This window comes from Pleurodeles waltl, chromosome 10, assembly GCF_031143425.1.
Source record: "Pleurodeles waltl isolate 20211129_DDA chromosome 10, aPleWal1.hap1.20221129, whole genome shotgun sequence".
Taxonomy (NCBI): domain Eukaryota; kingdom Metazoa; phylum Chordata; class Amphibia; order Caudata; family Salamandridae; genus Pleurodeles; species Pleurodeles waltl.
In genome coordinates, this window is record NC_090449.1 from 378,192,918 (window position 1) to 378,220,538 (window position 27,621).

Genomic DNA, 27,621 nt, shown 5'->3' on the forward strand with positions numbered 1-27,621 from the left:
TTGGCGTGCAGCTAGATTATCAGTGGCAAGCGAACATAATCAGTTTTCAAGATCTAGCAAGACATAAAAATGGCATAATGTATATATTAACAGTCATAGACGTATTGTCAAAGTATGTCTATGCAGAGGCACTAAACAATAAAAGTGGTACCAACGCTACAAAATGCCTCAAAATCTACAGACGCTGGAAAATTATTTTTAAACAAACCTTTTTAGAAATTATTAAAGCAGCACGCGGTTCACCATTTTGTAACGAACACCGAGGTAAAAGCAGCGGTTGTAGAGCATATTAACAGAACTTAAAAATCTAAGTTGTGGCGATATTTCACAGCCAACAATATCTACAGATACGAGGATGTTCTACAGGCTTTTATAAATGTTTATAACACCAGTTACCACAGGACCATCAAAATGTCTTCAGTGGAGGTAATGGTGGATAATTCATTAATGGTGTGGAGAACTGTGTATGGGAGTCATCTTGAGACGATGGTCAAAAAACCTGCTTTAAAAGAAGGGGATTATGTCTGGGTTTCAAAGCTGAAGGGCGTCTTCACCAAGGGCTACCAACAGACATTTAGCGATGAAACATTCATAGTGGAAAATGTGGAGCTTAGAGAAGGGGTATATATTCACAAGTTGAAGGACTACGATGAGGAAAGGGTAATGGGTGTCTTTTACAACAAAGAGTTACAAAAGGTGACCTACAATCTGAACAGCGTGTACAGGGTTGAAAAGGTTCTGAAAAGGAAAGGCACCGGAGCTATGAGACAGGCGCTGGTCAAATGGCGGGGGTGGCCAGAGATATTTAACAGTTGGGTTTTGGCCAGCTCGCTGCACGGTGTGTGAGGTTGTGCTGTAAGCGCAGAGATGGATACCTAACCTTTTTATATTACGCTACTGTCCAACCCCTTGAAGGACATGTTCCCCTACAATCAGATTTCTAATTATACAGTGAAACTGGCTAAACCGGTGAACTTGAAAGGGTCCTGAGAGGTGGCCCTAACAGAGATACAGTACCCTAGAACATGGAATACATTTACAAAGCACAAGGCTAGATTTCATATAAACCACTCTCAAGACTTCTTGAGTTTCCCCGTGAGTTTCCTACACGGGTATTACACCACCATAGTGGCAGTGGTGGACGCCACAACAGAGCCATAGCCAGCTTTGAAGAGAATGCGAATATACATCTGCTGTCAGATAACATTAGAAGAAAAGTGTTTCTTAAAGCCCCCGAGCTCGATACCAAGTTTACCTGTACCGGTAAATTACAAAGGGTTTTAGGGACCGTACAACATGTGAAAAGACAGGTGGATCCAGACCCTATGTGCCCCGATATTAACGGTGGATTTTATACATTCTACGTGTATAGTGACATCGTAACACCTCAGAGGATCGGGATAGTTATTCGCCGTTGTTGACATGGGTCCCGGAGAAGGACGGAAATAACATGATGGTTATTATACAACATCACAAACCCGACAACGTGGCAATTTCCCAAAAACATTTTGACACTATAACCATCATAATCTACGACGATCAGTCAGAGCCGGTGGCCTTTAAATACGGGGAAATTATTTTTAAGCTCCATTGAAGGCCACACCGTAATGGTGACTATTAGACAATCACAATGGTCATTATGAAAATGTATGGGGATCCCTCTATGTACAGGGACTATTACAGAGTTCAGGCCGGTTATGGAGGACCACTGCGCTACTTTCAAGGGGCCCCCGTTATATACAGGGCCGGATTGGGGGGCTTCTTTCAGAGTTTGGTAAGAGGAGCCATGCCATTCTTGAGAAGAGGTAACAAAATTGCAAAACCTCACGTTAAAGCGGCTGCTACGAACATAGCCCATGACGTCGTGGGCTCTGTAACAACCGCTATCGTTGAGCACATGAATAAACAGCCCCAAGAAGGACCTGGGTTGTTGTATAAGGTGCGTGGAGGTGTTAAAAGGAAGCAAAGGGCTTCGAGGCGTAGGGGCCCACCAATGCCCTATAAAAAACGGAGGACTTCTTCAAAAGGTCCACACAAAAGAAAAGTCGTAACACAGAGGAGATCTTCCAAGAAGAAGAAGAGACCACCCTCTAGTGTGACTATTTTTTAAAACCTTTATCATGGCCTTTGTACACTACGCCTCGGGTGAATGCACCAAATCTGAGCTAGATTTGTTTTCGCTGAAACCCACACAGACCTGCATCGAGAACAGTTTTTTCATGGAAGTATCGCCTCTAGCAGGTCTGACGCCTCTGGCGCCAATAGAGTTTTATGTCTTGGGGTCCACGGATATGTATTTGGATCTCAACAACACTCTGCTACACATCGTCTGCAAAATAACCAAAGCGAACGCCACCAACATCGAGGCTGATCTGAAAGTGGCGCCAATCGCCTACCCTATCGCAACCATGTTTAATCAGGTGGATATTAACCTGGGCGGTCGACTCGTCACGCAGAGTGATAACATGTACGCGTACAGGGCCTACATAGAGAGTATTCTAAATTACAGTCGTGAAGCCCTGGACACACAGCTACTGAAGCGCAATTTGACGACACGCCGTTGGATGGGGTAACAATGGTTTTAAAAAAAGAGCCAGCTTCACCACCGGCAGTAGGCAGGTTGACCTCCTGGGGAGCATACGTTCTGAACTTTTCTTCCAAAATAAGCTTCTAGTCAATGGTATAAATCTTAAGATCAAACTCAACCGCAACAAGGACGCGTTCTGTCTCATCGGCGGTGATGCGGAGCAGTATAAACTGGTTATATTGTCCGCAAGCCTGTTTGTAAAGAGCGTGAAAGACTGGCCCACGCTGAAGGTTTACAACTATCGAACTACAAGTACGCCATTGAAAAAGTGGCTCTGAAGATATTCAGCATCCCGGTACTAGATTAACGATGCAGCAGAATCAATTTCTGGAGCAACTACTGAAACTCATCATCATAGGATTTGTGGACAATACAGCTTTTAGCAGGCTCTATACCGCTAACCCTTTCAACTTCAAACACTATGACATCAACTATGTCGCCTTAGTACACGAGGGAGCTGTTATCCCCGCAAAACCATTCACTAAAAGTTTTGGAACATCCAATTTTGTCAGGGAATGTCTTGGTCTGGTCTCGATAACGGGAAAACATCTGCAGGGCTCAGGAGTCATTGTTTCAAGAGAGGTGTATGGGGCCGGCTACACGTTGTTTGCGTTCGACCTGACTCCTGCCATGGAATGTGGTGACCACAACAACTTGATCAAAAATGGTAATCTAAAAGTTGAAATACGCTTTACACAGGCGATGGCTACCTACGTGAATATGATTGTATTCTCGGTATTCAACAGCGTTATCCAGGTCAATCACGCCCGACAGCTTATGCTTGACTATCATTAAAAGATTGTAAAATGGACACTGCAGAGATACGTGATTTCTTAAGCTGGCATAAGTACGCTAAGAAATACTTTTTAGGTGTATTTCCTAGCGATGGGCTACCTGAAAAGATAGACACAGAAAGACCCCACACCCTAGTCTTTAACACAGACCTGCATTACAAGGGTGGTACACATTGGGCAGCCATGTTTCTGGATGTAGACAAGGTTATAGTGTTTCAGAGTTTAGAGGAGTTCCCTGAGCATAACATTTATACAAAACCGATATTCAAGTATGTAAAAAAAATAATCTCCTGCGGTTGAGTATAAAAAGCAGCTTGTACAGGATTCTCTAGCCATCCCATTTGGGGAACATTGTACATATTTCATTAGTAAAATGTTTGACGTATGATGTTTAGAATTTTTTTTAATCTGTATTCCGTCGATCTAGTAAACAACGATGGTATTGTTTTGAAATATGTGAATGAAAACGCTAGGCCCATTTCGAGCATTGTTAAAACAGAATACGGTGTTTATTAAAAGTGTAAGGCCTTGTATAGCCTCTATTTGTACTGATAGATGTCCACAATAAAAAAAACATTTTAAACACAAATTCAGACTATGCATTTTTATTCATCCACCACAAAAATTTTAAAACCATTTTAAAAAAGATGACTGACAACTGTTGAAAAGTTAAAAGTGTTTATTACAAACAGTTTTCACCACAAACATGTACACAGGTAAGGAAATAAATGAAGTATAAATCTTTCGTGATGTCAACGTTTTTAACAAAACTGTACAACGGGTCACATTTCGTGGTTACAATAGAGCGGTGACCATGTGTTCATTTTGAACAGTCTTTTCTTAAGCTCCATATGTAGAGTGTCGGTGCTCCTAGACAGTGTTAGCTGAGGGAAGAAGGGCAAGGTCCGCACAGTGGGACTCATGGTAAAAACACCAGGGTTCGGATCTTTCAAACTTTCAAGCCTTCGCCAGTGGTCAGCGTCACCGACGATCGTGGAGAGGATGTTGAGTTCTGTGGCGGCACGTAGGAACTACTCCCATCCTCTAGGAGAGTTTTGTGTCGATAGGGTTTTACTATATGTGAGACCTCTGACCAGATCATACATGTGTGATCCAGCAACTGGTTGTCCCTTGTGAACGAATTCACCCTGGTTGTTTCAAGAGGTCAGATCTTTAGTCGCAGCAATTTTTACCAAGTAGCATCTGCGCCGCCCCTCTATGCCTCTGGCTTATATTTCGTAAATGGTCTTCGACAACAGCGTCCGCAAGGACCGGGGGCCCGGGTCTTGAGGGGCTATGGGGTCTACTGCTGGCTGTTCCGTGGCGGGAGTATACAGAGTCAATTTGTTTTTTTCAGAAACTAATTGTTTGTAATACTGTAAAAAGTTTTGAAGGGCTCCTGAGTAAAGCCCCTCTTTATCATGTGGTTTTCAACCGTTTTGGTTAAAAATGGCTTTGATCTCAGCATCGAGACGCTGCGTCTCGTTTCTGCGTATGTCCAGACGTCGGCGGTAGAAGGGCCCAATTGTTCCAGCTGGTGGCGTAGTACAAGGTAAATTTTTTGGGAGTGCTCCATCATGTCCTCAACAGGAGACCTGTTATTAGGGGTATAGCTATACCCAGCAGCGCCCCTATAAAACCTCCAGACTGACTAGTTTCCTTTTAGAAAAGAGCAACGCCCTTTTATTGCTGAGCTTCTTAATAATGTGGTGCTTCTTCTTCAGCAGATAGAACTGGCTCGTTGATATCGGAACATTACCTTTTAGGGTTTTTAGGGCTCTTTCTGAAATGGCCGCCACTAAATCACCCGAAGCAGTGTACTGGATAGCCTTTCTTTTCAGGGAGCTGGCTGTGACCAATTTTTACAGGAGGTCTAAATTGTGCAGTAGCCGCGCAGACATTGTGGTGACCTTATATTACAAGGTTTAGATTGTAAATGTTATAAAAGTCTTCTTAAGGGGTCTTTTTATAGGCTTTGGGGACTGTTTTAGGCGTGTAAGCGACTGGAAAGTCAGGGGGGAAAATACCTGTGCATAGTCTGTAGTCTTCTAGAGAATTGGGATTGAAATCTACCAGTAAGTAGCCGTGGGGTTTTGCAATGGCGACGTTAAACGCTTGCATGAAAAACTGCGTGTTTCCGGGGTACATCTGTTTAGCTATAATTGATATCTGGAGCTTGTTGTGTGGGGGTTTAAATAAGGCCAAGTACAAGGCATGGGGTTATAGAACGACTGCTTTTACCCTTGTAAAACAAGTTCTGCATGATGTAGCATTTTCTCAAATTACGATGATGTGAATATTGAGTAAAAGCTCTCTCATTCTCCTGGTGGTCCCCACCTTCACGCATGAGATCGTCCACAATAACCATGTTTAGGTAACAAGTCATTGTCGTTGAGATTAATGGGGATGCCTTCTATAAATCTGATGTGTGGGAACTTTAGAGAGAGTTCTGTATCAATATCTTGTTAGCAAGAATAAAGCCATACAATGTTATTACACAAATAGATACTTAAAAAGCTCGTCTGGATCTGTGAAGATGGACGTGTTTGACAAAGTGGTCCACTGTGCAAATTTTCCTCAAAAGGAATTAAGACAGAGCTTAGCTAACTGACGTCTGGTGGGGTTAACCTTAATGAACTCAGGTCTCAATGTAATACCCTTGTGAGCATGGTAATCAGTGATGTACTTTTGCTTCAAGGGTTCATTGATGCACCAGTCGGGATACCCTGATGCCTCCTGTTTGTCTCTGAGAAACAAGTTGATGTTCTCAGAAAAGAGTTGAGTTGTGGTGTGTGGAAAGTATGAAACCTCCAGTATTTTACCAAGGTGGTACCCTTTCTCGAGGGCCGTTCATACCTCAATGGTACACCATGTCCCCTTCAGCAGCCTTTGCTCATCACTATGTCTACATGCGCTAGTCTGTTTACTTTCAGTGCATGTTCAACATAGGGGGAACATTAGCTTGCCGTCGACTCTCTACGGAAGTACTGGGAAGTAAAGCTTCCGCCGAGGGTGAATATGAAACTTAACAAGCCCAGAGTACTTGTTGAGGGGCTTAAAGTTCCTATATATAATCCTAGGAGGCCCCACTGGGTACAACTTCACTTTGTTCACAAATGGATACAGACTGGTGAAGTCGTAGTAGTGTATTTTCTCACCCTTACCAGCAACCCGGTACAGTTGTATAGCGTTTGTGCGCCCGCCGAATCTTAAATCCGTCCCGCTGACAAATTTTACAGTGCATTTCACACTGGTGTCTGGTCCGGTTGTTGTATAGGTGGTCGCAATGCTCGCACACGTATTTGCTTTTAGAAAACCCTTCAGGTTCAAGATACAGTAAAAGTGTTTTTCATGATGTAGCACATAAACAGTCTTGTTTCTGACACGCTCATTGGTATTGAAGTACTTCCAAGAACCGCTGTGGTACAGAACTTGTACCGTAACAGCAAAATGGTTCTCAAAAAGGCCCAAGTCCCCAAAACCAACCAGTCTGTTGGGAGGTAGTTGAAGCACCTCATGGGCTGCAGCTACCATAGACATAATGACGTTGTATGGGGTGGCTCAATCTACCAACAATCCTGCGATGCTTGCTGCCAAACACATATTGGTAACTTCGGTGTTAGATTCGAGCAACCATAGATAGTTTTTGCCAATGATTTTACTGTACATGACGCTCATTAAGGTTCTGGAAGCACAGCCCTCACGACCCCTAGCAACAATGGCGATGATTCTAAAAGTCCTGTACGCCAGTAATTCAGCCTTGCTCTGTAAAAGCTTAGACAGGTTTTCTAGAAATGTCACAGCGTCAAACACATCTTGAGACAACCGTCTGGTGAACAGAGGACTATTGAGACCCTGCCCCCGAAAATGCATCTGAAAGAAACTGTTAGGCCCCACATCGTGGAGTTTAGACGGTCTAGGTTAACGAACCTAAACTCCTCATTATGCTCTGTAGCATTAAACCTCTCTACAGTGTGACTATACCCTCTTACACTTTCCAAAAACACCTGTTCTGAAACCTCAGCTTGAGAACCATCGGTGGTTGGAGGGCTTCCTAGGGGACCATCCAACGGTAGTTGACTACGGTTCATTGTTGGTAAATTTTTATGCCTAATTGTAACGCTTAGTCTGGCTTTCTTTAATTTTCTTATTAAAAGCTTACAGTTTCTAGCGCTACTAGCCCACTTCTGTTTCTTGCAAACCCAGCTGGTTTTTGGCAACTGACCACAGCCTATTTGAACAATAGTTAGGGTATTTACAAGAGGTGACCCTGACATTTTACCTAATAAGGGAGGGGATTCCTTTAGAATGTTTTAAGTTGAGCCTGCTCTGAACTTTACCCCTTGTGGCCCTTTAAATGCCTATATTCTCTCCTAACTTTATATTTTGAGGCCTCATGGGGAGTGTTTTTGGTGCTGAGGGTTCTGTTTTTAGGAGTTTTAAACAGTTAGGGGCTGGCTTACGCGACTTTTGGGTTTTGAGCGCTTGTAAAACACTTAGGGCCATATTTATACTTTTCGACACACAACTGCGCCAACGCAGTTGTGCATCAAAAAATCTAACGCCATTCTGAAGCGCCATGCGGGCGCCGTATTTATTCAATGACGTTAGCCGGTGTTAGCCGGCGGAGCTGCCTGGTGTGTGTCAAAAAAAATGACGTACACCAGGCAGCGCCGGCGTAGGGGAATATGGAGCTTGGGCGCCAAAAAATGGGGCACGTCAGGCTGAGGCAAAATTTTCGCCTCAACCCGATTTGCGCAATTTTTTGGGACTCCCAACCCCCATTGAAATGACTCCTGTCTTAGCAAAGACAGGAGTCATGCCCCCTTGCCCAATGGCCATGCCCAGGGGACTTCTGTCCCCTGGGCATGGTCATTGGGCATAGTGGCATGTAGGGGGGCACAAATCAGGCCCCACTTGCCACAAAAAAAAAAAAAACAATTACTTACCTGAACTTACCTTATGTTCCCTGGGATAGGTCCCTCCATCCTTAGGCGTCCTCCTGGGGTGGGCAAGGGTGACAGGGGGGGTCCCTGGGGGCATGGGAGGGCACCTCTGGGCTCCTTCCGAGCCCACAGGTTCCTTAACGCCTGCCCTGACCAGGCACTAAAAAACGACACAAAAGCGGCTGGACGTCATTTTTTTTTGACCCGCCCACTCCCGGGCGTCATTTTTGCCCAGGAGTGTAAATACGGCGCACATGCCTCGGAGTCAATTTTTTAGACGGGAACGCCTACCTTGCATATCATTAACGCAAAGTAGGTGTCCACGCTAAAAAATGACGCAAACTCCATGGACTTTGGCGCTAGATGCGTCTAACGCCAGAGTATAAATATGGAGTTCGTTTTGCGTCGAATTTGCGTAAAAAAAAACAACGCTAATCCGGCGCAAACGGAGTATAAATATGGCCCTTAGAGCTTCACTGAATACATCCTGGGACTTCTTTTTATATTTAGACCTAAGGACACCAGTGATAATAAATGTGGCTCTTACATTCCCTAGGTCAGCCAGCATGCATAGTCATGCGGGTATGTTACTTATGTCTGCAACTACTGAATCGCAAGATTGGACCACCTCATTTCTACACTGTGCCAACCTCTGTATTAGAGCCCTAACGTAGCTCTGGAGGATGCAGTATTGCAGCCATTCTTACCAAGTTTTAAAGTCTTAAGGCGTAGTCTGAATTTTAGCTGTCTAACAGATTGGTGTATTTCTTTCATATATGTGTCCAGTCTCTAGTATGGTCCGAAGTACCGTGTTCTAGGTCCTTACTTGAGACATTAGCTGGATGATTGACATTTCCCTGAGCCGGCCCAGCTACAGTACCCCGGTTAACATTATTACCCCCTTTCTGAATGTAGGGACTGGAGCGGGTCAAAAAGGCAAGGTTCCAATGTGAACACCCTGGGGTTTGAAAGGCCTGATCATCGATAGATGATGTTCCAAAACTCTGATTTTGTGAACCGCTACATCCTGTACTGCTGGTGGGATATATTGAGGAGGAGGGTGAAGACTACTGCGCGTAGGCACTTAGTGTCGGGCTGGTGAGCTAGCACGCTCCACGTGGTGCAACTGGTGACATCAGACATGGGGAAGTTAAATGTTTGTCATAATAACTCAAGACCTCGGGTGCATAGGAAGTGTTGTGGATGGATGATGGTGACTGTGACCCTGTTAATTGCAACACTGTGGTGGATGCATTAGAAGAGTCACGGGGCGTTGCTGTGGCTTCAGAACTCTCTACCGTACATGATAGCGCCTTGATAAGTCCTATACAACGGGAATAAGGATCCTCTATGGGGTGATCATTTTCTAATTCTGTGTCCCGAAGACTATGAGGGATAGTTATACCGGTTGTTGGTGCTAGATCGCTGATGGCACCTCCTATATTAGACTCCGCAAGCGTTGAACATTTAGAATGTTGGAGGCTGGGTGGAGTAGTCTGAGCCTTAACAACTTTTTTAAAAGGCAGGTCTAAAGGCAGGCTTGTAGCTCAGGGGTCTGCAGCTTCTTCTTATGGTTAAGGACAACTGATTTATTTTAGGAATGTTGCACTGCTTAGGGTCCCCTCCAGAGGTTTTACATGGTACAAGCTGGTGTGTGTCTGAGGTTGTAAGCATGACAATGTCAGTGTCAAAGCCCCTGCACGTAGGTAGTTGTTGTAGAAGTGTTCACGGTACTGGGCATACCCTTTATGACTGATGATGCGGTGCATTTAAGAGCTGTACCTGGGTCATGACCTCTGTCTGTAGAGCCGATGCACGGTTGGTCCTGGGGTCCTGCGATTTTCACGAATGCGGCTGGTGCCATGGGGTTTTGAAGGGTCACGTTGTTGACCTTTAAAGACTACGCCGTCCGGTTAGTCTGATGGCTGACTCCTCCAGAGCTCTTTTGTGATGACTCTAGGATGTAAAGATAACAAAATACATGTTAGGTGTTATTATAGCCGCTATACCAAGGGGATGAAAGACGTTTGAGACACACTATAGCCTTAGAACCCGCCGTAGCGGGCTCTACCGGCTATTAAAGGCCCGCTCCCTGCATTGGGAGAGGGACTTTAATAGCCGGTAGAGCCCGCTACGGCGGGTTCTAAGGCTATTAGAACATTCTGCCACACAGGGCAGAATGTTCTATTAAAAAAAAAAAATTCACGGAGCCCGAGGGGATTAAAATCCCCTCGGGCTCCGTGAGGCTTTGTTCACAGCTGTTGCTGTGAACAAAGCGAACATTGGAATGTTGGCGCTGCGGGCTTTTACCGGCCTGTAAAAGCCTGCAGCACTCCATTGTTTTCAATGGAGCCCCCAGCATTCCAATGTTCTAATAAGGATTGAATTCATCTGGCTCTACAGTTTCTAAAAACTCACCTGAGGTGTTCCGTTGTGAGGGACCTTTCTTAATAGGTGGACCGTCCTTAGACACTGGGGATTTCCTTTTTAACGTTCCCTACCACATTCTGGGTTGTTACCCCGGGAGTCGCTTGCACCGCAGGGGGGCCTAGAGAAAAATAAAATTACAATATAATACACAGACTGTACAAGTTCTCTTCGGGTTCCTTCGATGCTGCATTTATGGGGGCTTTTTAGGTTTTCACAGCGTTTACACAAGGACTCCTTTTATTCACCTGCAAAATCTACATCCTGAGACACTGGGCTTGGACCATCTTGAGCCCGAAGGATTTGTTGCAGAGCACCAAACGCAAGCTGTACTTCTGCATCATAACCTGTAAAAACACACAAACACATAGGAAACCATTAATGATAAAAAAATCTATATCAATCAAGGCATCTTTGTGGGCCGATGACCCGTAACTCACCTTGTTGCAGTGCCTCCATTTCCTCTGGGGACAACGCAGGCTCTTGGGGAACCTACGTACAAAAGAGACAAAATTTACTTTAAGCATAACTCATTTAATGTTATATGCATAACCCATTCATAAAATCTCGCAAAAGGTTGTAAAAGAAATACAAGTCTCTCAAGATGCCATTTGTTAAGCACTAATGTTCTTAAGGTATAATACACACAGCCATTTGTTCACCTTTTCTCAAAAACTATATACCGTTTAATAAACAAAGTCCACAGGGCCCGCTCTAGCACAACATAAGCTCTAGAATTCTCTCTATAAGGCATTAATTATATAATTTTAAGGGCTCCACAACCTTATTTTACTCATATTACAATGCCGCCTATGGGCTTTATAGTGTCATATAATTACACTAATTATTAAAATATATAACACAACACAATTTAAAAACTTTGCAGTTTCTTGAATTTATACCTATACAATAGACTGGAAGCTGGATCTTAGGATCCACGCCATGTTTTCGCCTTAGCTCTCCAATGCTCTAAACCATGTGTGGGGGCAGAGCTCAATCTAAACTCGAGCCTGCAGGGTGGAGCAGATAGGCTGAGCGAGCTCCAACACCCCAGACACAGTCTTTTTAAAAAAAATGGCAGTCTGTGGTGGCAGCATGTGGGGGCCCTGTGTCTTTCTCTGTACCATTCTAGGACAACAGGCCCCTGACCTAAGGTGAGTGACTGGGAGTTTGGGGGCATGAGCCTACTGCTCAATGCCCCCACTAGTGATAAGCTGTATGGTTGGAGGTTACAGGATACAGGCCACATGGCACACGTGGAAACACACACACACACACAGTGTGCCCTGTAGCCCCCCAGTAATTGTTAGTTTAGTATTTTGCTTTTATTATTATTATTTCTAATTAATTATTTTTTTTATTTTTTTTATTTTCTTTTAATACTAAACAAAATGCAGCCGATTGGCCCATGGGTGCCCGAGCATCATGCTCGAGCCCCAAAGGCCCCAAACTTATTTGATACTAACAGGACCTGATGGACCAAGCGCGCGAGGCTCCAGCCCTCATGCTCGTACCTCGCGCCATCTGCTGTTTCCCCTGTACCACATGGGGGCAGGAGGACTTGCACCGCATGCTAGACCCCCTCTAATCCCCAACTGGGCTGGAGGGGGCCTAACACGCGGTGCATGCCTCCTGCCATTAGCACGACCCCTGAGAACAGGCCATTTCTATTATTAACTAGAGGCATCTGAGCACGGTGCGGCTCGGAGACCTCTAGTTAATAATAGAAACGGATCTGCTCACAGAGGCTGTGCTGCCTCTGAGAGCAGGCCATTTCTATTATTAGCTAGAGGTCCCCGAGCACGGTGCGGCTCAGATACCTCTGTTATCAACAGAACCGATCTGATCTCAGAGGCTGCACGGCCTCTGAGATCAGATCGGTTCTGCTGAAAACAAAGGTCTCAGAGCCACCGCGCTCAGACCCTTGTTACTAACTTAATATGTTCGCCATCAGAGCCCACGTGGTCTCTGAGAGCAGGGCTGTTAAGCTAGTAACAAGGGTCCCCAAGCGCGGTGTGGCTCGGAGACCTTTGTTATCAGCTTAATATCTCCACTCTCAGTGCCCACGTGGGCTCTAAGAGCGCGGCTGGTAAATTTATAACTGGGGTCTCTGAGCTGCACCGTGCTCGGGGACTCCAGTTAATAATTTTATATCTTTGCTCTCAGAGACCCCGTGGGCTCTGAGAGCTGAGATGTTAAAGTAAATACTGGGGTCCTCAAACGTTATGCGGCTCGGGCCTCTCGGTAATAATAGAAATGAGCCAATGCCAAAGCCGTCTTCTTAAACATCGGGCTGTGGCATTAAAAGGTGCAAACACTGAATATTGAGGCCGAGAAATCCTAACGCCGTCTCGGACCTCTTCAATCCACTTAAAGCCGCTCCCAGCCCCTACAGCTCACTCTTGCAGCTTTCTGCTTTCTACCATTGTAACGCTTTTTTTGTTTTTCTCTTCCACCGTCTTTCCTATATGTGTCTTTTGCTAGCAGTACATGTTTGAGGCATTAGAATAAGTGCAAAACACTAAAAGAATAAATAAAATAAATAAATAAACAAATAAACAAATAGGTGCAAATGCTCAGCACCTGAACCAGTAAGTACAAACTAAGCATGGCCTCCACCCCTCCAAAATAAGTGCAGACCCACCAAAATACATGCCAATGCTCAGCACCTGAACCAGAAAGTACAAATTAAGCATGCTCTCCACTCGTCCAAAATAAGTGCAGACCCACCAAAATACGTGCAAATGCTCAGCACCAGAACCAACAAGTACAAATTAAGCCATGCCTCCACCCACCAAAATAAGTGCATATGCTCAGCACAAGAACCAACAAGTACAAGTTAACCATGGCCTCCACCCTCCAGAATAAGTGCAGACCCTCAAAAAATAGGTGTAAATGCTTAGCAACTGAACCAACAAGCACAAATTAAACATTGTACCCCCCACATCATGCCACAGGCCTCCTCCGACATACATTAATATCATTTTAAAAAGTGTTAGTAAAGGTAGGCTTTACCTAGCAACTCAACTATCCACATATAGTCATGTTCTTTGCAGTCTGCATCTTAACCATCAGTGCTACTTTACAAATCATCAACACACCCTCTAAACAAGACTCAGGCTTGAATGTTAATTACAGGCTGTATCTTAACATTATAAATGCATCATAAAGACAATTCATAGCATGTGTTTTTAAATTGTTAGCTTCAGAAGTTATTGATAAACTCAGCGATCCCTGAGACCTTCACCACCCTGTCCACATCACTACCAACCCTAAAGTAGACACTGCTAATAACCTTTTTAAAACATACATTGTTTGATTAACTTATTTTATAAAAAAAAAAACTGAGTATTAAAATTGTGTTGGCCTAAACTACATAGCTAAGTATTACAATATAAAAAACATTTTAATCATAATGTATATTGATCTATAGATGTAGACACTTCTATTTTTACAACAATCATTGTTTTTACGCCTCTAAAGATAGAGTACACCTCTAAATATTAAACAACTGTTTTTAACACTGTATAAATGTATGTCTCAAAATAACCTGCACAAAAACATGTGCTTTTTACCCTGCTATGTATAGGTAAAAAGATTGGGGCTAACGTCTATGTTAAACTACAATAGAACGTATACAAGCATCACATTGTTACAGACCTTAAGTAGACGTTTAGCATCACCAGTCGGTGCAGTGGCCTTCATATTTTTCTCCTTGAGGTGCTCTGGAAGCCCAAGCTCTCTGTATGCGGCCAGTATGTAGTTCAGAAAAATAATGTGTGGGTGTTTTTATATGGCCCACACTGTGTTGATTATGCACAGTTTTTTGTTGTGGTGCTGGGCTTAGAAATAGACATCTGTTTTAGGGGGGACATTGCTTGTCTTCTGTCTATTTCAAAACTATAATTGCCTGGTCACTGAAGACTATGCCATATGATGAGCACCTCTGAACCATGACCTGGGAACACTTAGGCCTACATCTGTTTCAGACTTACAGAGCCTGTCTGATGTTCATTTCAAAACTTTTTTTAATTGCATGGTCACTGAAGACTATGCCATATGCTAAGCACCTCTGAACCATGACCTGGGAACACTTAGGGCTACATCTGTTTTAGACTTGCGGTGTCTATCTCCTGTTTATTTAAAAACCTTTTTATTTGCATGGTCACTGTAGACTATGACATATGCTGAGCACCTTTGAACTATGGCCTAGAACACTTAAGGCTACATCTGTTTTAGGCGGCATTGTCTTTCTACTGTTTATTTCAAATCCTTTTTAATTGCAGGGTCACTTTAGACTATGCCATACGCAGAGCACCTTTGAACCTTGGCCTGGGAACACTTAGGGCTACATCTGTTTTATACTTGCAGTTTCTGTCTCCTGTTTATTTCAAAACTTTTTTAATTGCATGGTCACTGTGGACTATGACATATGCTGAGCACCTTTGAACCTTTGCCTGGGAACACTTAGGGCTACATCTCTTTTAGGCTTGTATTTCTAAATTGATTGGCTGGCTCTAACACAATCAATATTTGCTTACCCCTCTTTTTGGATTAGCCAACAGTGAGGAGGTTTGGCCTGTACTCCCAATGCTCCGCCCTGTGAGGTGACCCCCAAGCAGCCATTTGGTTCTGAATGTCTGACATGCCCAGACCTGTCCTCTTAGGCTCTGAAGCAGGTTGCACACCATCAAGGCCTTCATTTTACACAGCCCATGGACCAATACACAAGAGCCAGGTCCCTGGCACATGGCTAACACGTGAAACCATGAGGTCACAAACCACGTGACACACCTACACCTACGACAGCACTGGGAGGGGGCACCCACATCACTGCCTATGTCATTGCCTACGTCACCAAGGGGCGTGGTACCCATCAAAAGCTTGATGGAAGGTATCCCCCCCTACTACTTATATGCCTCTTGGACATGCTTTGAATAAGGGAGATAGCTTAGAAAAAGTATATTTTGGATGTCTAAATGTTCATTACACAGAAGCACTGCATTTTGTCACCATGAGCAGTTTTAAAAACAATCTGCTAGATTTGTCCTTGACTTTTAATTTCAAATCATATATGCTGTGACAATGTAAACAGAAACTGATCTCTTCCTGTGCTACAATAATAATGAGTCTCATCTGACACCCTTCTGCAAGCTTCTTGCTTTTCTCCTTCAACTTCTGGTACCTGCCAGTACTCTTTAAGCTCAGTAACAACAGATGCCAAAGGGCACAGTCAATTAACGCACACCTTAAGTTCCTTCTCTTCAATTACATGAACAGTGTTCTGCCATTACGTTTAGAGAATAAGCGCATTAAGACAGAATTCGACTTAATTTCTCTGTCCCTTGCAACCAGAAATGGCGCAGAATGCAGCTTCTCGACGTGCCTGTTTGGCAGGACTTTAGGTGGCCCGAGTCTTTGAGCTATTGCTTTGTTTTTTCCAAGGCTCTTTTGCTCACATGACATCCAATGAAGGGACGACCACAAAATTATTTTTTCACTACGTGTTTTTTTGGTTTTTATTACGAGAAACAGTTTCTGATCCATGTCTAGAGATGTTCGACTTATATATTTTTCGTGAAATACAAATAACGATTAGAAAACGAGCTCCACATTTTAATAAAATACATTTTGCTGGTATCAGGGGTAACTTTTTTTGCATAAGGCTATATCTCGCACACAAAAGTCACATAAGAAATCGACACTGGTTCGAAGAAAAATACCTTCTCTCATAACAAAACCTTTGTCAGCGAGACATTTTTTCACTTTAGCCAGCCCCTCGTGGCCAAACGAGATGAACATTTATGCGTTATTCAAAATGGTGACGTTTTTTCATATGTACTTCAAAATGTGCAAATTATGCAAGCTTATACAAGCGTAATAAAAATTTAACACAGATCCAGGTGTGACTAATAAACAGAATATCTACCGGAGCTAATCTTTGTTTTTACAGGGATTACTCAGGTCTCTTAGACGTCGCCAAGTTAAGACCGCTTCAATATTTTTTATTTGATTTGTAACTTGTTCTTATGTCAACACCGTCGCTTTGTGGAAGGGACGAAATAGATCATGCATTATAGTTCAAGGTGGGCATGGTGGGAGCTTGGGAAGTAATACATGGCGAGTTCGTACACGATGAGTTGGTCCTATCTCAGACAATGGGGTTTGGGAGGTCCTGGTATTGCTTGCTTAAGCAGAATAGGAGTCTTGGAAAAGCTATTGAGAAGACTTTGAAAATTACACTTCAATTCACTTCTAAAGCAACAACAAAAGGAACAGCTGGGAAGAAATCACCTCACATTGTACCCTTGTACTCTTCCTCTATAAAAAGGTTTAAGTATGCCTGGGCTGAACTCATTGAGTTTTTCTTTGTAAAATTCCGTGGAGTTCCAAAAAAAAAAACTGTTTTTTTGTTCCAGTAGCATGCTCCATGCTGAAAAATGAGCACAAATGGCACCACAAGGGCCGCACCGGTGCGGCCATTTTGTTTTAGCTCCTTTCTGTTTTGTGCATGGTGCTGGGCCTGATTTTTCTATCCATTATAAATCTTGCCAATCCTCAGCCTATCACACTTTTTCACCCCTCATTCACCTTTATGTTTGTCACTGTGTGTCATTGTGCTTTGTGGATTTTACGGTTTTGGCTTTTTCTCTGTGACATACTGCACCTTTTTTGGTTTTCTCTTTACTGCCTTACTTCTTCCTTAGTTTTTATATTCATTTATTCTTTCTTTTCCTATTCCTCTTTTTTCTGCGGTTGCCGGTGCCATCAAGAAGTGCAGCTCGCCCCATTTATTCAGAGGCAGAGGTGGCAGCACTGATTTTCTTATGTGTAGCACCACCTCCCCTCCATGCTGGCAGCAGGCCTAGAAGTGGGTACACCCTTCAGGAGCATCAAATGTTGTGGGAAAGGATGCGCCAGCTTGTGCACTGGAGGAGTCAGGTCAAGCGCACCCAGTAAAGTTGGGAGGACATACCCAAACGGGAGCAGAACCTGCTCGACCTGCTGGGCATCGAGGTTGCGGGGCTCAGTGAGCAATTATTTATTTGTTGTGCTCTACATTGCTAATATATTTTTTTCAAATAACATGCTGCTGACATTCAGAGGTCAGTTCAGTTTGTGTTACAAATATTATGTGTTCCAGTTTGAGCTAACTAGGTGCTCAGTGCTGAGTAATCGTACTTGTCGGTGCTCCCTTTGGCTGATTATTTAGGAAGTCATGCTGACTTTTCAGTCCTGTCAGTTAGATAGTGATAGTATTGATATCAGTAAGTTAGCATTCTGTGCCTTTATGTAGCTCATACAGTCCCAAGCAATCTCCCAGTGATGTATGCATCTATGCTTTGAAATAAGGGATTAAATTGGCACATCATAGGGGGTTTAGAAACAAAGATCATTTGTTGCAATGCAGTAGTAGTTCCAAATGAGGATTAGGAAATTTGGAATAGGACTTAAATTTAGGAAATTGAAAATAGTCAACTTGATACTAGTACAATAGGCAATCTGATTTAAAGAAGTACAATGTTACTGTGTTTACCTACCAAAATATTTTCAAGGGATTACTGTACCACTAATCTATTCTTTTATCTTTTTAAATTCTTGCATCAGCACCCAAGAGTAGAGGAGGGCATCAGAGGTATGTCAGGGTGAAGCTGGGCTGCTACCACCAGTGTAGCGGCAGGTGGAAGTACCACTATCAGCCCATCGGCTGACAGATCTGCTAGCCCCAGTGAGTCCTCCTGTTAATATTAGTATTTCCCTAACTTTTACCTCTCCCAATTTAGAATACTTTTTCCTTGTTTTGCCGTGTTTTTTTTAAACTTCTCTTCTTTCTGTCTAATGTTTGTGAAATGAGTGCTATCCCTGTATTACTATTTTTCGATACTTTATGTTTTTCTAGCTTACTTCCTCCTGGCTGTAGGAGTCTGTGGATTTTGTTTGCTTTGTTAGTAAACTTTCTCTCCCCCTTATATATCTTGTGAACTGGTACTGTAAGAATAAGACAACGTATTATAGGTACTCTCCTGTGAAGATTGCAGGCCCAAGTAAGCTTTCTGTGCAGGTTTGTTGAGAAGGCTTTCTTTTTCTTGCTCATGCTCAAACAATAAAACAAGATAGTGGCCATGGTCATGGTGGAACCCTCAATGTCGTGTTGAATGTGTTCAGTATACAGCAGTTTTGATGACAGTGCCGTTACCAACCAAGATCATACGTCCTGCATTGACCAATTTATTCTACCCCCTAATTGCGCTTCAATGACAAAGTCACCATAGCGCTGACCCCCCATTATGAAACATTTTTGGTTGGCTTGACTACCTGGCTTTTCTAACATTGTCAACCAACAAAATGCCCAAAGTGATGTTAATTTCAATACACAATACTGGTAACTGAACTATAGTGATGTATTGCTGTTGCATATTGTTAAGAAATGATCAGGGGATGCATATCTGACATCTAAAATGTATAATGTTTTTTCTAACAACACTTACCACCAGAGCTGGGGCTAGCAGCAGTGCCAGTGTGCAGACATGAAGGTGGTTGGAGGGGGAGTCACAGAGGTGGCAGAGACAGGTGGTGGTTAAGTCACATTGTTTGCTTGTTGACAATTACTAGTATACTCACTGTACTTGCTAAGCAAGGCAGATATGTATTCCGCCCATTATCATTCATCACCTCCCTGCCCTTGACACTTCATCTCCTATGACCTACCTGCAGCATGGTTCAATTAGCACTGCAGTGTTCACTGTGCAACATGCATGTGATTCAATTAATGTAGCATTTACAAAGGTTTAAATGCATTGCTAATGAAAAGCAAGGTGTGGTTCCTTTCCTTTCTATTGCCAATTTCAGTCACCTCCTAGTACTTCACTCCTTTATTCTTTCATAATTTCTCTACCAGCCTACCAAAATAAAAATTAAAAATCTATTCCAAGCTTGTGGCGCATTTTTTCGGCCAAGTGATTTATATAGTTCATGGCTCCCTTAATGGATTTATGCCTGTTTAAATTTTTCCCTTTCAATATTTTTCAACTACAGTGACTGACTAAACCGAAGCTTAGGCACATGATGATGATCAATGACACCCCACTATTCAATAACAAAACCTCTACTTACCTGGCCTAATACATTTAACTTACCCTGCAGTAGAGTAAGTTAAGTTTTGTTTCCTTACTGCCAAGGATATCTATTTGTTGAAAATAATTTGTGGTGGAGGGTGAGGCCAGGGAGTAAAGTGGCAACAATGACCTGATTATGACCTAGGCAGATGGGATGCTCCGTCACAAACATAACAGATATCCCACCTGCCATTTTAAAAGTTCCATAGGATATAATGGAACTTGTAATATGGCGGACAGGATATCCGTCACGTTTGTGACAGAGTATCCCATCCGCCAAGGTCGTATTCAGTAATTAAGTGCTTGATTTCAAGTTTTGTGGATGGGATACTCTGTGATGAACATGCCCACCACCTACTTACCAAAGTAAGGATATTGGCATGTCATATGTGATGTGTGATATAGTACCATTATTAATCATCTACCTCTTTGGAGTCAGGGTAGAATTGAAAGGCATTTGGAGAAGAGCAGGGCCATTGGAATTAAAGTAAGACAATTGTCCATTACAGCTGCTTCAGCTGCAAGCCATAGAAAGTAGCAAAGTATCTGACTCACTAGCTAGCATGTCTTCATTAATTTAGCAAAACAAATATACTTGTACGCTATAGTACAAAATGCCTTACTCATTAATGAGAAGTAAATTATTTTTATTTTTCCACACTCAGTACCTGTTTAGTTTTTTAGAAAATCCTTTAAAAGAAAACAAATCACTCTGGCCCTCATTATGACATTGGCGGTAAATCCCACTTACTGCCATGCTGACTGCCACCAACATACCACCGCCGCAGTGAAAATCCATTCACCATATTATGACAAACATACACAAATCCTTCACTACTCAGCCACAGACACAAGTCTGCCACACCAAAGGTTAGTGATAAACTGGCGGTATCCAATCCCACAGCACTATGCCAACAGAACATTCAATGGCGGTAAACCATTGGCGGTACTTACCGCTGTGCTCAAAATACACACTCACATACAAAACAACACTACATTGGTCAATTTAAATAACACCCATCTGACACCCATACACACACCACACTCACACATCCACACCACTATAAAACACCCACCCACATTACCCACAACCACTTATGAATACAAACCATTGGTACGAGACAGACACCACGACTACAGACAAAATCAGAGCCACACACCACCTACACCTATACACCACCCACGCACCCCACATCACACACCCCAACACATCACCCTACACACCCTCACCTAAACAACTCACACAACACCCATGGCACCACAAAGACACCCACGATTTTCAGAGGAGGACCTAAGGGTCATGGTGGAGGAAATCATCAGGGTAGAGCCACAGCTATTTGAAGCACAGGTACAGCAGATATCCATTGCTAGGAAGATGGAGCTATGGTGGAGGATCGTGGACAGGGTCAACGCCGTGGGTCAGCACCCCAGAACAAGGGACGACATCAGGAAGAGGTGGAATGACCTATGGGGAAAGGTGCATTCCATTGCAGCAAGACACCAACTCGCTGTACAGAGGGCTAGCGGTGGACCCCCAGCTCCTCCCCCACAACTAACAACATGGGAGGAGCAAGTCTTGGCAATCATGCATCCTGAGTGCATGGCTGGAGTAGCAGGAGGACTGGACTCTGAAAAGTCAACTCTATACTACTATCACCCACCTACCTGCATGCCATCACCAGGGGGAGGACAGGCCCCTTGCAGAGATCCTTGGAGCCTACCAAAATTCCCAGGATACCCTGGGCCAGATCCTGGACAACATGCAGGAGAACAGGCAGCTGGAGGAGGGACAGTACCAGGGGATCAGGGAGGACTTGCAGGCCATCAACACCACCCTGGTCTCTATAGAAGGGGTGCTGGCTGACATGGCCAACGTTATGAAGGAAGCAGTCTAACACGGGCCCCTGCCACTAGCCAGACATCTGAACTGCCATCCACCTCCGCTGCCGCTAGTGGACGGGAGGCCGCGCCACAGGACCAACAGGCCATCAGCATCCCTCCCCCTCCAGAGGGTGAACCAACCTGCAAACGTTCCCTGCGATCCAGGCAAAAGTCAGAGACTATTGCCAAGACCCCGCCAGGAAATGAGACCCTCCTGATTGCCACCATTCTGTCCCACTCTATCACCCTGTCCTCCTTGAACTGCCATTTCTCCCCTTCCTTTGTCCCCCTGGACAATGGACCTGTGCACCAAATAGACAGGAACAATACCCTGGTCTTTCCTCCTCCAACATCACCTCATCCCAATGCACTAGCCCCTTTTCTTCTTAGCACTTCAATAAGGAATATGTCAATTTTTTAAAGTATGTATTCATTTAACCAGGTTCAAACATTGCAGTTCAACTATACAGTAATGTTCACATAGGAAAGACCTGTATTTGGCTGCAGTGATCACACTGTAGGAGGCTGGCCTGGTTTGTAGGGGGTACCTTGGGTACTTATACCTCATACCAGGTCCAGCTATCCCTTATTAGTGAAGTAGTAGTGTTCTAGCAGCTTAGGCTTAGGCTGAGAGAGATAGCTATAGCAGAGCAGCTTAGGCTGAACTAGGAGACTTGCAAAGCTCATGAAATACCACTTATAGTTGCACAGTACTTATACACAAGCAAAGACAATACTCAGTGTTACCAAAATAAAGGTATTTAGTTGGGTGACACAATACCAAAAATATCTTAGAGACAATACTCCTTCTGTAGGTAAGTATTATACACAATATATACACCAGACACCAAAATAATGTAAGTAATTAGACATAGGATAGTGCAAACAATAGGAAATGCTATAGAATACAACGGGAAAAAATAGGTCTGGGGTAACACAAACCATATACTAAGAAAGTGGAATACCAATCACAAATTCCACCCTAGACAAGTGTAGTGTGTGCAGAATCGCTGGGAGAGTAAGAATATAGTAAAGATAAAGAAACTACCCCACCCCAGAGCACAGATAAGCAGGAGTAAAGTGCTGCAAGTTTCCTTAGGACACAGTACACCTCGTGATTGGGTAATAACCAACCAAGCAAACAACAACTGCTGGATTCCTGGACCTGAAGACCTGCAAAAGAAGGTGACAAAGTCCAGAAGTCGAAAGAAGTTCCAGGAAGGGCAGGAGCCACTGCCAACCCAGAAGAGGGTGCAAAAGAAGAGTCCCTGGTTGGACGAAGATTGCAGGAATGCACCTTAGGAAGATGCCAGCAGGTTGCAGCAAGATGCAAAGGATGTCCCACGACATGAAGGTGGATGGAGACATGATTTCGTGTTGGAAGTCCACAATAAGCCTTGATTACAACAAATGTGCGTTTTGCATCAAAATGGTGCTGGCTGCACCCAGGAGGGACCTGGGGGCTTCAACTCTGTGTGAGAAGGAAGAGGGGGCTCTCAGCTCTTTAGAAAGTCCTCAGGGTACAAGGTAGCACCCATGGGAGTCCCAGGATGTAGGGACAAAGGAGGTGCGAAATGCAGTTGGTGCAGCACTACAAAGAAGGGTCCCACGCCATCGTAGTTCAACTCAGCGAGTTGAGCATCACAGGATAGCGTGCTCGGGACCTGAGCCAGGCTGTGCATGAAGGAAGTTTTCAAATAGTGCACAGAGGCCTAAGGAGGTAAAGAAGACGCAGTACACAGGGGTACTGTCGCTCTCAGGGAAGGCAAGGTCTTACCTCCTCCAAATTGCGTCAGCAGAACCTCAGGACAGTCTACGTCGATGGGGTCCACCCTCTGTGTCCTTACGAGCATGCTCATTGCTGTGAGAGGAGTCCAAGGGTACTGGTCGTCATCTTAGAAGGTGCCTTGCCTGAGCAGAGGAGTGACTCCGTCACCCCATGAGAGATTTCTTCGGTCCTTCTGGTGCAGGATGAAGACAGGGAGTCTTCAGAGGGTGCACACCATGGAAACCATTGCAGTTGTTGGCTGGAGCTGAAGTTGCAGAAGAAAAGTATCCCTTGTGGATACTTTGTTCCTGTTACAGTGGTTCCTGGAGCAGGCTGCAGTTGATCCGAGGTCAGAGGATGAAGTAGTAGTTGCAGAGGCTTCCTGCTGGAAACATGCAAGTAGAATCTGAAGAGAACCCACAGGAGAGACCCTAAATAGCCCTGAGATGGGGATTGGCTACCTTATCAGGTAAGGACCTATCAGGAGGGGTCTCTGACGTCACCTGCTGGCACTGGCAACTCAGAGCCCTACGAAGTGCCCCCTACACCTTGCAAATCAAGATGGCTGAAGTCTGGGACACACTGGAGGAGCTCTGGTCCCCTAGTGTGGTGATGGACAGGTGAGTGGTCGCTCCCTTTTCCTTTGTCCAGTTTCACCCCAGAGCAGGGGACAAGGGGTCCCTGAACCGGTGTAGACTGGCTTATGCAAGGATGGCACCGTCTGGGCTCTTCAAAGCATTTCCAGAGGCTGGGGGAGGCTTTCCCTCCCCAGCCTGTAACACCTATTTCCAAAGGGAGAGGGTGTAACACCCTGCTCTCACTGGAAATGCTTTGTTCTGCCTTCCTGGGACTGAGCTGCTCAGACCCCAGGAGGGCAGAACCCTTGCTGTGAGGTGGCAGCAGCTGTAGCTGCAGTGTAAGCCTCGGAGAGCTGGTTTGGCAGTACTGGGGGTCCATAGTGGAGTGCCCAGGATGGATGGAATTGGCTTCCCAATACCAGATTTGGATGGGGGGACAATTCCATGATCTTAGATACCTTACATGGCCTTATTAAGAGTTACAATTGTGAAGCTACATATAGGTATTAACCTATATGTAGTGCACACTGTAATGGCGTCCCGCACTCCCAAAGTCAGAGGAAATGGCCCTGAACTATGTGGGAGCACCTTTGCTAGTGCAAGGGTGCCTTCACACTTAGTAACTTTGCTCATAACCTTCAGCAACTGAAGGTTAGACATATAGGTAACTTATAAGTTACTTAAGTGCAGAGAAAATAGCTGTGAAATAACGTGTGCGTTATTTCACGCAGGCTGCAATGGCAGGTCTGTGGAAGGGTTTGTCTGAGTTCCCTATGGGTGGTAAAAGAAATGCTGCAGCCCATATGGATCGCCTGGAACCCCAATGCCCTGTGTATCTAGGTACCATATACTAGGGAATGATAAGGGTGATCCAGTGTGCCAATTGAAATTGGCAAATTAAGTCACTAGCCTACAGTGACAAATTTAAAAGCAGAGCGAGCATAAGCACTGAGGTTCTGGTTAGCAGAACTACAGTGACACAATCAAGCACTAATGACAACACATACATTAGGCCACAAACTATGAGCACTGGGCTCCTGGCTAGGAGGATCCCAGTGAGAGAGGCAAAACACACTGACATTTAAGTTTTTATCTAGATCACTGGGCTTCTGGCTAGCAGGATCCCAGTGACACAGAAAAAAACACACTTACACACACTCCTAAACAGGCCAAAAGTGGGGGTAACCATGATAGAAAGAGGCTATTTTCTCACACACACCAGGAGCGATAGTGGGGCACCACCATCTGCAAAATGAGTTGCCCAAGGGTACAGTTCATAGGCATAAAAGTGAGAAATAACAGCATGCCAGTGCCAAATATAATCTAAGTAATGACAATGAAATGTGAAGGTACACTGTCTTACCTGTGTGTCATTGGAAGTATTGTTGTATCACTGCTGTTCTGTTGTCCTCATCCTCATCCTCTGCCTCTTCATCCTCACTGTCCACAGGGTCCACTGCTGCCACATGGCCATCTCCAGCCTCCGCCTCCTGCAGAAAAGGCACATGGCGTCTCAAGGCAAGGTTGTGCAACATGCAGCATGCCACAATTACCTGGCAGACCTTCTTGGGTAAGTAGCACAGGGACCCCCCAGTTAAATGGGTGCACCTGAACCTAGCCTTCAGGAGGCCAAAGGTCTGTTCAATTATCCTTCTTGTTCACCCATGTGCCTCATTGTAACGTTCTTCTGGCCTTGTCCTAGCATTCCTCACAGGGGTCAGTAGCCATGATGGGTTGGGTTAACCTGAGTCACCTGCAAATATTGAGGGACAACATTTAGGCATACACTACCCCATATGGCCCACACCATACCCATTCACCAACATATACTGGGTGGGCACCAGGGCTCACCTATTAGACATGCCCTGTGCCTCTGTAGTTGGGCCATCACAAATTTGGATGCTGCTATTCCTCAGAATAAAGGCATCATGCACCGACCCAGTATACTTAGCATTGACATGGGAGATGTACTGGTCCGCCAATCACACCATCTGTACATTCATGGAGTGGAAACTCTTTCGATTTCTGAACACCTGTTCATTTTGCCGTGGGGGGGGACAAATGCAATATGAGTTCTATCAATCGCCCCAATTATGTTGGGGATATGTCCCATTGCGTAAAAGTCAGCCTTCACTGTGGCCAAATCCTCCACCTGGGGGAAAACAATGTAGCTGCACATGTGTTTAATCAGGGCAGACAACATTCTTATCAGCACTATAGAGAACATTGGCTGTGACATTACTGCTGCTGAGCCCACTGTCACTTGGAAAGAACCAGTTGCCAGGAAATGGAGCACAGATAGGACTTGTACAAGAGGGGGGATCCCAGTGGGGTGACTGATAGCAGATATCAGGTCAGGCTCCAGTTGGACACACAGCTCTGTGACTGTGGCCCTGTCAAGTCTATAGGTGAGGATAGTGTGCCTGTCCTCCATTGTTGCCAAGTCCACCAGGGGTCTGTACACAGGGGTATGTCTCCATTTCCTATTCATCCGCAGCAGTTGAATCTAAGGGACAAAAGAGTGAGGAGCTGATCACAAACTGAACATCAGAGCACAATAGTACAATGCATGATGTTAATTTATAATGGTTAAGTGGTTGTATCCTGTAAGTCCTATTTTTAACTGTGACACAGTTATTATCCAGGGCCTGCCCCCCCCTGAACTGGCTTCCGCCTGTCCTGTGTGGAGGGACAGGTGGAAGTGAGGTAATTCCGCAGAAGTTGTGCGCCGTTGCGGTAGGTGGTTGGGAACCGTTGTGCAACTCCTCATTGGTTAACATTGGGCTGTGTGGGGTACAGTGGCCAATGGCGATGTACGCCAGTGGTGATGGTATGCACCGCCATGAACGTGACTGTCATTTTCTGATCACTCACTTGCTTCCTGACCTTCAGCAGGAGAGGACCTACACTGCATGTGCTGCTGTGACCTGTGTCTGGAACCTACCATGGCTCATGTGACTGGGGAAAGGGCCCCTGCCATCACCTCAGAGGAGTTGGAGCGACTAGTGGATGGGATCCTACCCCAGTACAGACTGCTGTATGGGCCTCCAGACCAACAGGTGAGTACACTGTGAGCACGATGCATGTGGCATGAATGCATGGAGTGGTGTGTGTGAAGGCCTTGTATAGGGGGGTGGATGTCCCCTGGGTGGCGCACAGCTTGTGTGCTGGGCCATGTGTGTGTAAATGGTGATGTGAAGAGGTATGGAGGGCCATAAGTGTAACAGGCAGGACGGTCTGACTGATACCATTTCCTGTGTGTATTTCTCTGCAGGTCAGCACCCATCAAAAGAAGAGTATATGGTGTGCCATAACCAAGGACGTGCGGACCCTGGGGGTCTACGGAAGGCAGAGCACACACTGTCGGAAACGGTGGGAGGACCTGAGACGCTGGGCATGGAGCTGGATGGGCGCTTGAGGGCATCACAGTAGCAGAAGGGGGTGAGTACCGTGCCCATCATTACAACTTGGCGTGGTAGGGGGGCCTGGGTGGGAGATGTGTGTCAGTGGGTGCCCCTTGGCAA